Source organism: Alexandromys fortis, unplaced genomic scaffold (genome assembly GCF_014885135.2).
Source record: "Alexandromys fortis isolate MF-2015 unplaced genomic scaffold, M_Fortis_MF-2015_v1.1 scaffold_91, whole genome shotgun sequence".
NCBI lineage: Eukaryota > Metazoa > Chordata > Mammalia > Rodentia > Cricetidae > Alexandromys > Alexandromys fortis.
The window spans coordinates 5701876-5712539 of NW_026067968.1; positions in this window are offsets into that span (position 1 = coordinate 5701876).

Consider the following 10664-nt stretch of genomic DNA (forward strand, 5'->3'; position numbering starts at 1 on the left):
ATCTTTCTTATGCTCATGTATGCTCCACCTTTTCCCAACTTTTTCAAGATTTTTTTTTTTTTTTTTTTTTTTTTTTTTTTTTGAGACAAAGTTTCTCTGTGTAGCCCAGACATTTTCTTTACAAGCGAAACTCTGGAAATTCAAAATTAACATTCTTGCCCATGAGCTTCTTACACCAGGAAAAGCCAGGAAAAGTTTCAACCTTGTGCTCCATGCTGTTTTGTTGCACTTTGTCTAAACAAACCTTTATAAGCTGAAGGCTTGCCAGAAAGTTGTAAAAGACTTCTCATTTTGAGTTTGATGTGGGTGCTGGGAAGCAAAGTCAAGTTTGCTGCGAGAGCAGCATGTGCTCTTTACTGCTCTTTCCAGCGCCCATGACTTAAAACATTTTATTTTGTGTATGTGTGGCATGCACACGGAAGTCAGAAAGCAACTTACAGGAGTCAGTTCTCTTCTCCAGTGTCCGTTCTGGATGTTGACTCCCACGTCAGGCTTGGCAGCAATTGCTTTCAGCCACCGAGCCATCTCAAGACTTTAATCACGAAGGAATGTGAAACTCTGTCAAGTGCCTTTTTTGTAGCTATTGAAAAGATCATGTGATCATTCTGTCCCAACATGTATTTATAGATGCATTCCCATATACTGACTTGCATATGTTGAACCAATCCTGCATATCTGGATGGATACAACTGCGTAAGTTTTTCTGTGCAACACATATGTTCAATGCCTGCAGTGGCCAAAAGAGGGCAATAGAGCTCCTGGGGCTGGGATTTTACAGATAGAACTGCCCTTTGGGTTCTGAGAATTGAACCTAGGTCCTATGGAGAAGCAATCTTTTTTTTTTTTTTTCCCCCGAGACAGGGTTTCTCTGTGGTTTTGGAGCCTGTCCTGGAACTAGCTCTTGTAGACCAGGCTGGTCTCGAACTCACCGAGATCTGCCTGCTTCTGCCTCCCGAATGCTGGGATTAAAGGCGTGCGCCACCACCGCCTGGCGCAATCAACGTTCTTAACCCCAGTCATATCTCCAGCCCTAGATTTGCGTTTTTGTTTTATTGAAATGGCTGGGTTGTTTTGAATGTTATTTCTTGGTGTGTGCGCAAGTGCAGGTGCCCACATGCCATGGGGCACTGGTGGGGTCAGTTCTCATGGGCCTTGAACTCATGCCATCAGGCTTGCGGAACAACTGCTTTTATCCACTAAGACGTCCTCACCAGTTCTTTTTTTTTTTTTAATATTTATTTATTTACTATGTATACAATATTCTGTCAGCATGTATGCCTGCAGGCCAGAAGAGGGCACCAGACCTCATTCCAGATGGTTGTGAACCACCATGTGGCTGCTGGGAGTTGAACTCGGGACCTTTGGAAGAGCAGGCAATGCTCTTAACTGCTGAGCCATCTCTCCAGCCCCCGTCACCAGTTCTTTTAAAAGTCCTATTTATTTTTGTGTTAGTGTGTACATGAGTGGTAACTCCCATACCCCATACAACTTTCTGGATAACTTCCTCGTTTTCTCAGTGTATTCAATCTGTGGTAGGATGTTTATGGGGCAAAAATAAAGGAAAACATGGCCCATAATAGTGACTGTATAGAAATCACTGTTTTCTGTGCTCTGCATGTTATGACTTTGAGGGCAGCCCTGTACACTCCTCATGGGGTTTCACCTCCCCAATGGTAGAAGTGCAGGGGAATTTAGTGTGCCACGTCTACCTTCTGTAGTCTTCTTAAAACAAACACAGCTGTGAAAACAAACAAACAAACAAACAAACAAACCAAACAAGACAAATAAAAAAACTCACTCTGTGGTCGGGACTGGCTTCAAACTCATGGTGATACTCCTGTTTCAGCCTCTGAGTGCTGAGATTACAGGTATGAGCCATCATATCCAGTTTTGTTTCCTATTTTCCTCATATTTTATTGATTTTTTTTGTGAAGTAAGTTGTCATTTTAATTTTACATGTTACTGTGTTATGTGAGGAAAATTTCATACAAACATTGTATCTTTCTTGTTTTCAGAAAGAGGGTCTTGTTTAGGTAGCCCTGACTGGCCTGAAACTCGCTAGGATCCCCCTGCCTCTGGGACGACAGGCATAGGCACTGTGCTCAAACTGTGCCCTTTCTTGTTTTGTTTTAAAAGTTCAAGGACAGTCTGGTCTAGGGAGTGAGTTCTATAACAGCCAGGGCTACACAGAGAAACCCTGTCTCAAAAAACAAAAACAACAAAACAAGACAGCTATGACTGGGCCGGGGAGATGGCTCAGTGGATAAAATAACTTGCTACCTGAGCCTGGCAATCTGAGTAGTGCCTGTAATCTCAGCCCTGCTACTGTGAAAGGAGAGGCTCATGGGCCACAGGGCCTGAAGTACGCTGTGACAAGAGAGACCCAGCCTCATCAAGGTGGAAGGCTGAAAGTCATCCTCTGACTGCCACACGAGTGCTGTGATTGTACAGGCTTGCACAAGAGCATGCGTTCACACACCTAAACACAAGTAATTGGTTGAGGGGATGTGGAAATGGCTCAGAAGATAAAGCACTTGGTGTATAAACATCTGGACCTGACTTCAACCACCAGTACCCACAAACAAGTCAGGCTTAGCTGTGTGCCCGTAATCTCATCACTAAGGAAGCAGAGTCAGGAAGCTCTCTGGGGCTAGACCAACCTGTAGGCTCCAGGTTCTGTGAGAGATCCTGTCTTTGGGTGACTCATTGGCCTAAAACTGCAGCTCCTGGGGAATCCAACATCTCTGGTCTCTGGGTACCTGCAACTCACAAACACATTATTTAATTGGTTTTATGAGCCAGGGTTTCTTTGTATAGCCTTGACTGTCCTGGAACTCACTCTGTAGACCAGGTTGGCCTTGAACTCAGAGATCTGCTTGCCCCTGTCTCTCAAGTGCTGGGATTAAAGGTATGCCTAGTTTACATATATATAAGTTAAAATAAAATAAGCCTTTTTGTTGTGCATAGTGGTGCATGCCTTTAATCCCAGCACTTGGGAGGCAGAGACAATTAAATATATTTGAAAATAAAACTATATAATTATATATGTATGTATATATATATAAACACATACATGCACACACATAAGTTTGTAGACATACCCACATATAGACACATGTAATTAAGAACAACAAAAATAAACTTGAAAAAGTAAGATGAAGAAGCAACTGAGGAAGACACTTGATATCCACTTCTGGCCTCCACATGCACATAAATGTGTGTACACACAGATGTATACCACAATACATACACAATATATACACACAAACATGTATACCACATACACATGTACACCATACACACACAATGTACACACACAAATATGCACACCACACACTCACACACAACTTAAAAAATTAGTTGAGTAAAAAAAAATTAGTTGAGTCAGTCTGATTTGTTCTAGGCTACCTTAAAATCACAATCTTTCTGCCTCAGTCTTCCAAGGGCTGAGATTACAGCCATTTATTACTATGATGGTTACTCTTTTTTAAAAAAAGATTTATTTATTTATTATGTATACAGTGCTCTGTCTGCACACCAGAAGAAGGCATATCTCATGACAGATGGTTGTGAGCCACCATGTAGTTGCTAGAAGAGCAGCCAGCGCTCCTAACCTCTGAGCCATCTCTCCAGCCTGTGATGGTTACTGTTAATTTTCATTTTGACTGGATTAAGAGCTACCCAAAGAATTAGTGAAGCAGATTTCCTGGTTTGTCTGCCAGAATATCCCCAGAGAACTGGTAAGCAAGGCCTTGATATAGGCAGCATCATCCAATAGGCTGGGTCCAGATGGAATAAAAGTGCAAGAGAGGGGCTGGGGCTGGCTCAGTGGTAGAGCACTTGCCCAGTACGAACAAGTTCCTAGGTTTGATCCCAGCATTATACACACAAAGGTTTTCAAGCATGGTAGGCAGCACATGGCAACAGGAGGATCAAGTTCAGGGTTCAAGTTCAAAGACGTCATTGGCTACATACCAAGCTGTAGGCTAGTCTGAATTGCATCAAATCCTGCTGGATAAAAGAAAAAGGAATAGGAGGAAGATGAGAAAGACAACCGACACAAATATGCAAGCGCCACTCTTCCTGGACGAGGGCTTCTATTTCAGTTGCTGTCCCCCAGGAACACCTCCAGCCATCTACATTCATATTAATGGCTCCCACACATCATCCAGGCCTTCACTAGGTCCAAGCTTGTAAAGCTAGCACTTGGGAGGCTGAGGCAGTTGAATTACCATGAGCTGGAAGCCAGATGGGGCAACAGTAATAGCCTGTCTCAAAAAAACCAAACCAAACCAAAGCCAGGCAGAAGCCTTCACGAGATGGACGAACTATGATGCGAATTTACCTCAGCCTCTAAGAGTGCCTGCAGTTAAAGGTGTGGCTTACATTGTGACCCAGGAGGTGCATCACTCTTCTCTGTTCCTAAAGAACTTTAGAGTTTAATTCATACAAGCAGGAGCCTGGGGAACAGGGATTGGGAGGAAAATAGATTTTAAGGTGTATGATAGTGGTGCATGGAACATGAAATTAGATGGGCTTGAATTTATTGGTATGGGTCCACTGAGCAGAGATTCTAATTAGTTTACAAAGGGAGGCGCTAAAAAGGCAGCGGAGGCATATGGCTTTAATCCTAGAATTTGGGAGGCAGAGGCAGGCATCTCTCCAAGGAAGCCAGCCTGTGTCAAAAAACAAAACAACAAGAAAACAAACAAAAGAAAAGAAAGGAAGGAAGGAGGGAAGAAAGAAAGGAAGGAAGGAAGGAAGGAAGGAAGGAAGGAAGGAAGGAAGGAAGGAAGGTAGGTGCTAAGAGCTTATCTGGTTGGCTTAGTGTAGGGCAAAAGGTGCTGTGAATGACCTGAACATGCTGGATATGCCTTGGTTTACTACTGATGGAGGTGTTTTTGGGTTTTTTGTTTGTTTGTTTTTTAAAAAGAGACAGGGTTTTTCTGTGTAACAGCCTTAGCTGTCCTGGAACTAGCTCTTGGAGATCCGCCTGCCCCTGCCTCCCGAGTGCTGGGATTAAAGGAGTGCTCCACCACCGCACGGCCTGATGGAGGTATTCTGAAGACCCAAAAACTGGAATGGTGGAGTGGATGTGTTGTGTAAAAGCTCCACAGTGGGAGGGACCAGATGTGCCCTTACTGATGCTTTAGGAAACAGATCTGGGAGGAGCATCGGGACCTGAGGAGCTGTTGCTGCTCTCATTCTGGCAGACCTTACAGTGAGAGCCACATACAACCTTGAAACTTAAACGCAATGGGCATGCTGGAACCTGGTGTGGTGGGACCCAGTGGTAGTATCCTGTCACCAAAGACAAGGGGGACAGCAAAGGTCAAACAATGGCTGAGTATCTGACTCATATAGACCTGTGGTGTTGGCTAACTGATCATCGTGTTCCCACAAGTTAAAGAGGTAAGAAGCCTACTGAATTATTTGGTCTGTATTAGGCAGACATTCCAGAGAACAAAATGATATCTTGGATCATAGAGGCAGGTGAGGGCGTAAGTCGCAAACAATGCCACACCAGTTTGGAATTATGATTAATAGGGTGGTATTTATTTAAAGGGGAAAAAACTTACAGATAACCGTCCCAGACAACAGCCCTCTGCGCAATCAGGAAGGAGTCTAGTCGCTGGAAATGGAGCAGGGAGCGAAGAGAGCGAGAAGGGAAGTAGCCGCTTTTTTAAAGGGAGAGAGACCACGCCCCAATGGGCTGGTATCTCAGCGGCAATAGGCTGGAGGAGCGGAAGGACCTCCCGCAACAGGCAGAGAGCTACAGGCCCTCAAATAGTTCTCAGTCTTGAGCCAGTTTGTGGATCCAGAATCCTATGAATAAAGGTGATGCCAGGCCCTGTGAAGGACATTTCACTGACTTGCCCTTCCCTAAAGGGACTTGTGGTCTTTTACCAGGGACACTGTATAATGAGGAAAGAGAACCCTAGCTCTACACTAGTGTTGACTTAGGGAGGAGCCAAACAGCACTGTAGCCCTCAAAATTAGAGTCTTTGGAGGTCAGGTCACCAAAACCGAGTGTGTCCAGAGAGACTGTGAACCTATCCTGTGGTTATTTCTTCAGTCCCAGAATGCCTAATTGGAACAGTTATACTTAATATGTGGCAAAATTCCTTTATTTGTTCTCTAACCTATACAGTGAGGGCTATTATGGTGGAAAAACCAAATGGAAGCCATTAGGGTTACCTTTACTTGGAAAAAATGTGACCCCTAGTCAACACTGTATTTCTGGTGGGATCAGAACGACAAGTACTGCCATTAAGGGCTTGAAAGAAACAGGGTGGCAGTTCTAACAGGCCCATTTAACTTTCCTATTTGGACTCTGCAGATCTTAGAGAATGCCACTTGATTACTGGAGACTTAGCCACATGGTGAACCCAATTTCAGTTGCTGTACCAGATGTGATTTTCTTGCCTGGGCAGATTAACATGATATGCAGCTATTGACCCGGCAAATGCCATTTTTTATATACTTGGCTATGAGGCTCACCAGAGGAGATTTGCTTTCAGCTGCCCAAGGTCAACACCACACCTCACTGACCAACCTCAGACACAGGAACTTCCAGCTCTGTGTTAGGCAGTTTCAGGGATCTTGATCATTCTTCTCTCCCACAAATTATCACACTGGTCTATTACACTGATGACATCATGCTAACTGGATCACATGAGTCAGTCAGCAGCTACTCCAGACTTTTTGGTAAAGAACTTGTGTGTAGGAGAATGGGAAATAAATTCAACTAAATTCCAAGGGTCCTTTCTCAGTGAAATTCCTAGGAGTCCAGTGCTGAGGTTTTGCAATTTAAGGTGGAGAATAAATGGTTGCATCCAGCCCCTACTTTAACTAGGAAAGAAGCACGGTAGCTAGTCTACTTGAATTTTGGAGGCAGCATATTCCTCACTTGGGTATGTCACTTCTGTCCACATACTAGGTAACTTTGAAAGATGCTGGTTTTGAAATTTTTTTTTAATTTATTTATTTTGTTGTGAGTGCAGGTGTTCCTGTGCCATGATCTGAGTGTGGAGAGCAAAGGATAACTCTTGGGAGTAGATTCTCCTGTTAACTTCTGGGATTGGGAATCAAACTCAGGACAGCAGATCTGTCCCCATATATCTCTACCTGCTGAATCACCTCACTGCTCCTCTCCTTTGCAGGGTTTGAGTAAGGCTCTGCTGTTACCTGCAGATAACTACTCTCCTTTTAAGAGGGAGTTCTTGGCCAGCTATTGAGAACTTAGTAGAAACTGAATGCTTGACAATGGGCCGTTAAATTACCATGTAATCGAAGCTGCCAATCATGAACTGGCTGCTATCCATCTGATCCACAAAGACATAGAGTCAGACATGAACATCAGCAAGCCATTATCAAAAGTTAGACTGGAGCCGGTGGTGGTGGCACACGCCTTTAATCCCAGCACTCGGGAGGCAGAGGCAGGTGGATCTCTGTGAGTTCAAGGCAAGCCTGGTTTACAAGAGCTAGTGCCAGGACAGGCTCCAGCCTGGTTTACAAGAGCTAGTGCCAGGACAGGCTCCAAAGCTGCAGAGAAACCCTGTCTCAAAAAACAAAACAAAACAAAACAGAACAAAACAAAACAAAAAGTTAGACTGGGCCCAAGAAAGCCCTGAGTCCCCTGTGAGTTACTCAGAGAGATGCCAATGCTCACATTTCTTACTCCTGCATCCATGCCTTATGGAGTGTGCCCTATGATCAGCTGATAGGGGGAGAGGCTAGTGCCTGATTCTAGATAATTGTGCATGTTTTGTGAACACCAATGGGAAATAAATCAATTGGAACACTATGACCCATCTCTGGGCATTCCTGAAGGACAGTGGTGAGGAAAATCCCCACAGTGGGTAGAACTTTTGTGGTGCATCTTGTTAAACATTTTACTCAGAAGGAAAAATGGACAGATATGTAAATATAGACAGATCGATGAGATTTAGCCAATGATTTAGGTAGTTGAGCAGGGACTTAGAAACTTAGAAGATCATGATTGAAAAATTGGTGAGAGTGTGTGGATAGACCTCTCCAAATGGAAAAAAAGATGTGAAGATATTCGTGTTTTCTTGTAAACTCACCAAAAAGTGACCTCATCAGAAACAGCCTGTAATCAAGTAGATAAGATGACCTATTCTGTGGATAGCAGTCAATTATTTTTCCCAATTATCCCTGTCATTGCCTAACAGGCTCATGAACAAGGTGGTCATGATGGCAGGAATGAAGTTTCTTCAAGGGCTTAGAAAAATGTACGATGTGTGTTTGAATGAAAATGGTCTCCACAGGTTAATATATTTGAATGCTTGTTTCTCAGTTGGTGGAACTGTTTGGGAAGGATTAAGAGGTGTGGCCTTGTTGGAGCAGGTGTGTCACTGAGTGTGGGCTTTGAGGTTTCTAAAGCCCACACTTCCCAGTTAGTGCTCTCTGCCTCCTACTTTCGGTCAAGGATATAGGCTCTCAGCCACTGCTACAGTGCATGTCTGCCTTCTGCCATGCTCCCTGACATGACTGTCATAGACTATAACCCTTTGCAACTTTAAACCTCAAATTAAAGGTTTTCTTTTTTAAGGTGTCTTGGTCATGGTAACAGAGAAGTAAGACTTCTACTCAGGAAGGGGGAACCTGGTTGTGACTGGCGCTGAGCAATCTGCCAGCAGCAGAGGCCAAACCCTGAGCCTAAGACAGCAGCATTCCCTCAGGTGGCGGTTGATTACACTGTACCATTTCCATCTTGGAGGCAGCAGCACTCTGTCAAAAATACCATGGACTTATGAACTACTTATCCACCGTAGTGACAATCCACACAGCACTCTTTCTAAGGCGCTCACCTCACAGCCGAAGCAGCGCAGCGGTGGGTTTACGATCCAGGGCCTCACTGGCCTTTCCATGTGCCCCATCCTCACCAGAAAGCGGCTGGCGCCACAGAATCATCTCCATCTTGAGCCACAGCAGCTGCAGTCACTCACACAGGAATCTCACAAGATTGGGGCCACTGACAGTGCTATTTTGGAAGGCGGGGAGGGAGCACATCCCTGTCTGTAGGATATAAGCAATTAATAATTGCTTATAGAGAGGACACTGGTCCACTGTGGCATGGATGCCCTTTAAGTTGTTTATGTTCTTGTAAGTTTGTCATTCACCTATGCTCCTAAAAGTGATCACAGTTAAACTCACTGGTTCCCAAGCTGGACTTGGGTGAAGTTCTTTGTCATCCTCAGTCAGACTCCTCAGGAAGATCACGTATCACCCTGTGCCTAGACGGACGTGAGAGCCAATGGCAGATTTGGGAAGATCAGCTGCATGACTCCGACTGTGAGAAAGAAGTCAGGCAAACTGAGCCGTCCAAGGATGGAGCGAACATGGGGACAATCCTGACATGGCCTTCTTTCCCTGTGTGCCACGGAATGGCATACCTTCTGCTCTGCCCCTGCTGTGGGTGAGAACACGTGCAACTGAGGTTGAGCTGTCTGCCCAGAGTGAACCTGTCTACACAGAAAGTGGAATTACAATGAGGAGCAGACAAGCACAGAGTCCTACACATTGACTTGGTGAGTAAACTGGACAACATGGCAGACTGAAGTACTGGCTTTTCATATCTTCTTTTTTCCTTTTCGTTTTTTAGATACAAGGTTTCTCTATATAACAGCTCTGGGTGTCTTGGAATTTGATTTGTAGACCAGGAAGGCCTCGAACTCAGAGATCCACCTGCCTCTGCCTTGCAAGTGCTGGAATTATTTCCTTTAGAGGGGTCTAAAGTAGCCCAGGCTGGTTTCTCAACTGACTGTGTTACTGAGAATGTCCTTGAACTACTGATCCTCCTGCCCTCCTTCCTAAGTACTGATATTTCAGGTATGTGCCACCATGCTTGATTGGCTTTGAGTTCACCACCCTCCTTTCTCAGTCTCTGGAAATGACAGGCATTCCAGGAGTATACTACCATGTCTGGCAAAAAAAAAAAAAAAAAAAAAAAGACAGAACAAAGCCTTAATTATAGCATTAAGACATACTTGGTCTTAATTTTCTTTCTTTCTTCCTTTCTTTCTTTCTTTCTTTCTTTCTTTCTTTCTTTCTTTCTTCTTTCTTTCTTTCTTTCTTTCTTTCTTTCTTTCTTTCTTTCTTTCTTTCTTTCTTTCTTTCTTCTTTCATTTTGGGCCACCAACTATGTCCCATATCATGACATGGAGACTTATTGTTTTATTAGTTTTGAATGCTCAGTCTAGCTAGCTCTTTTAAATGAACCTGTTTCTCTTTGTATCTCTTTTATTTATCTACTTGCTCACTATGTATACAGTGGTCTGTCTGCATGTATGCCTACAGACTAGAGAGGGCACCAGGCACCAGATCTCAGTACAGATGGTTGTGAGCCAGTGTGTGGTTACTGAGAATTGAACTCAGGACCTCTGGAAGAGGACTCTTAACCTATGAGTCATCTCTCCAGTCCCTCTTTCTTTCCTTTTTTCTTTTTTCTTTTTTTTTAAAAAATATTTATTTATTTACTATACAATATTCTTTCTGTGTGTATGCCTGAAGGCCAGAAGAGGGCACCAGACCTCATTACAGATGGTTGTGAGCCACCATGTGGTTGCTGGGAATTGAACTCAGGACCTTTGGAAGAGCAGGCAATGCTCTTAACCACTGAGCCATCTCTCCAGCCCCCT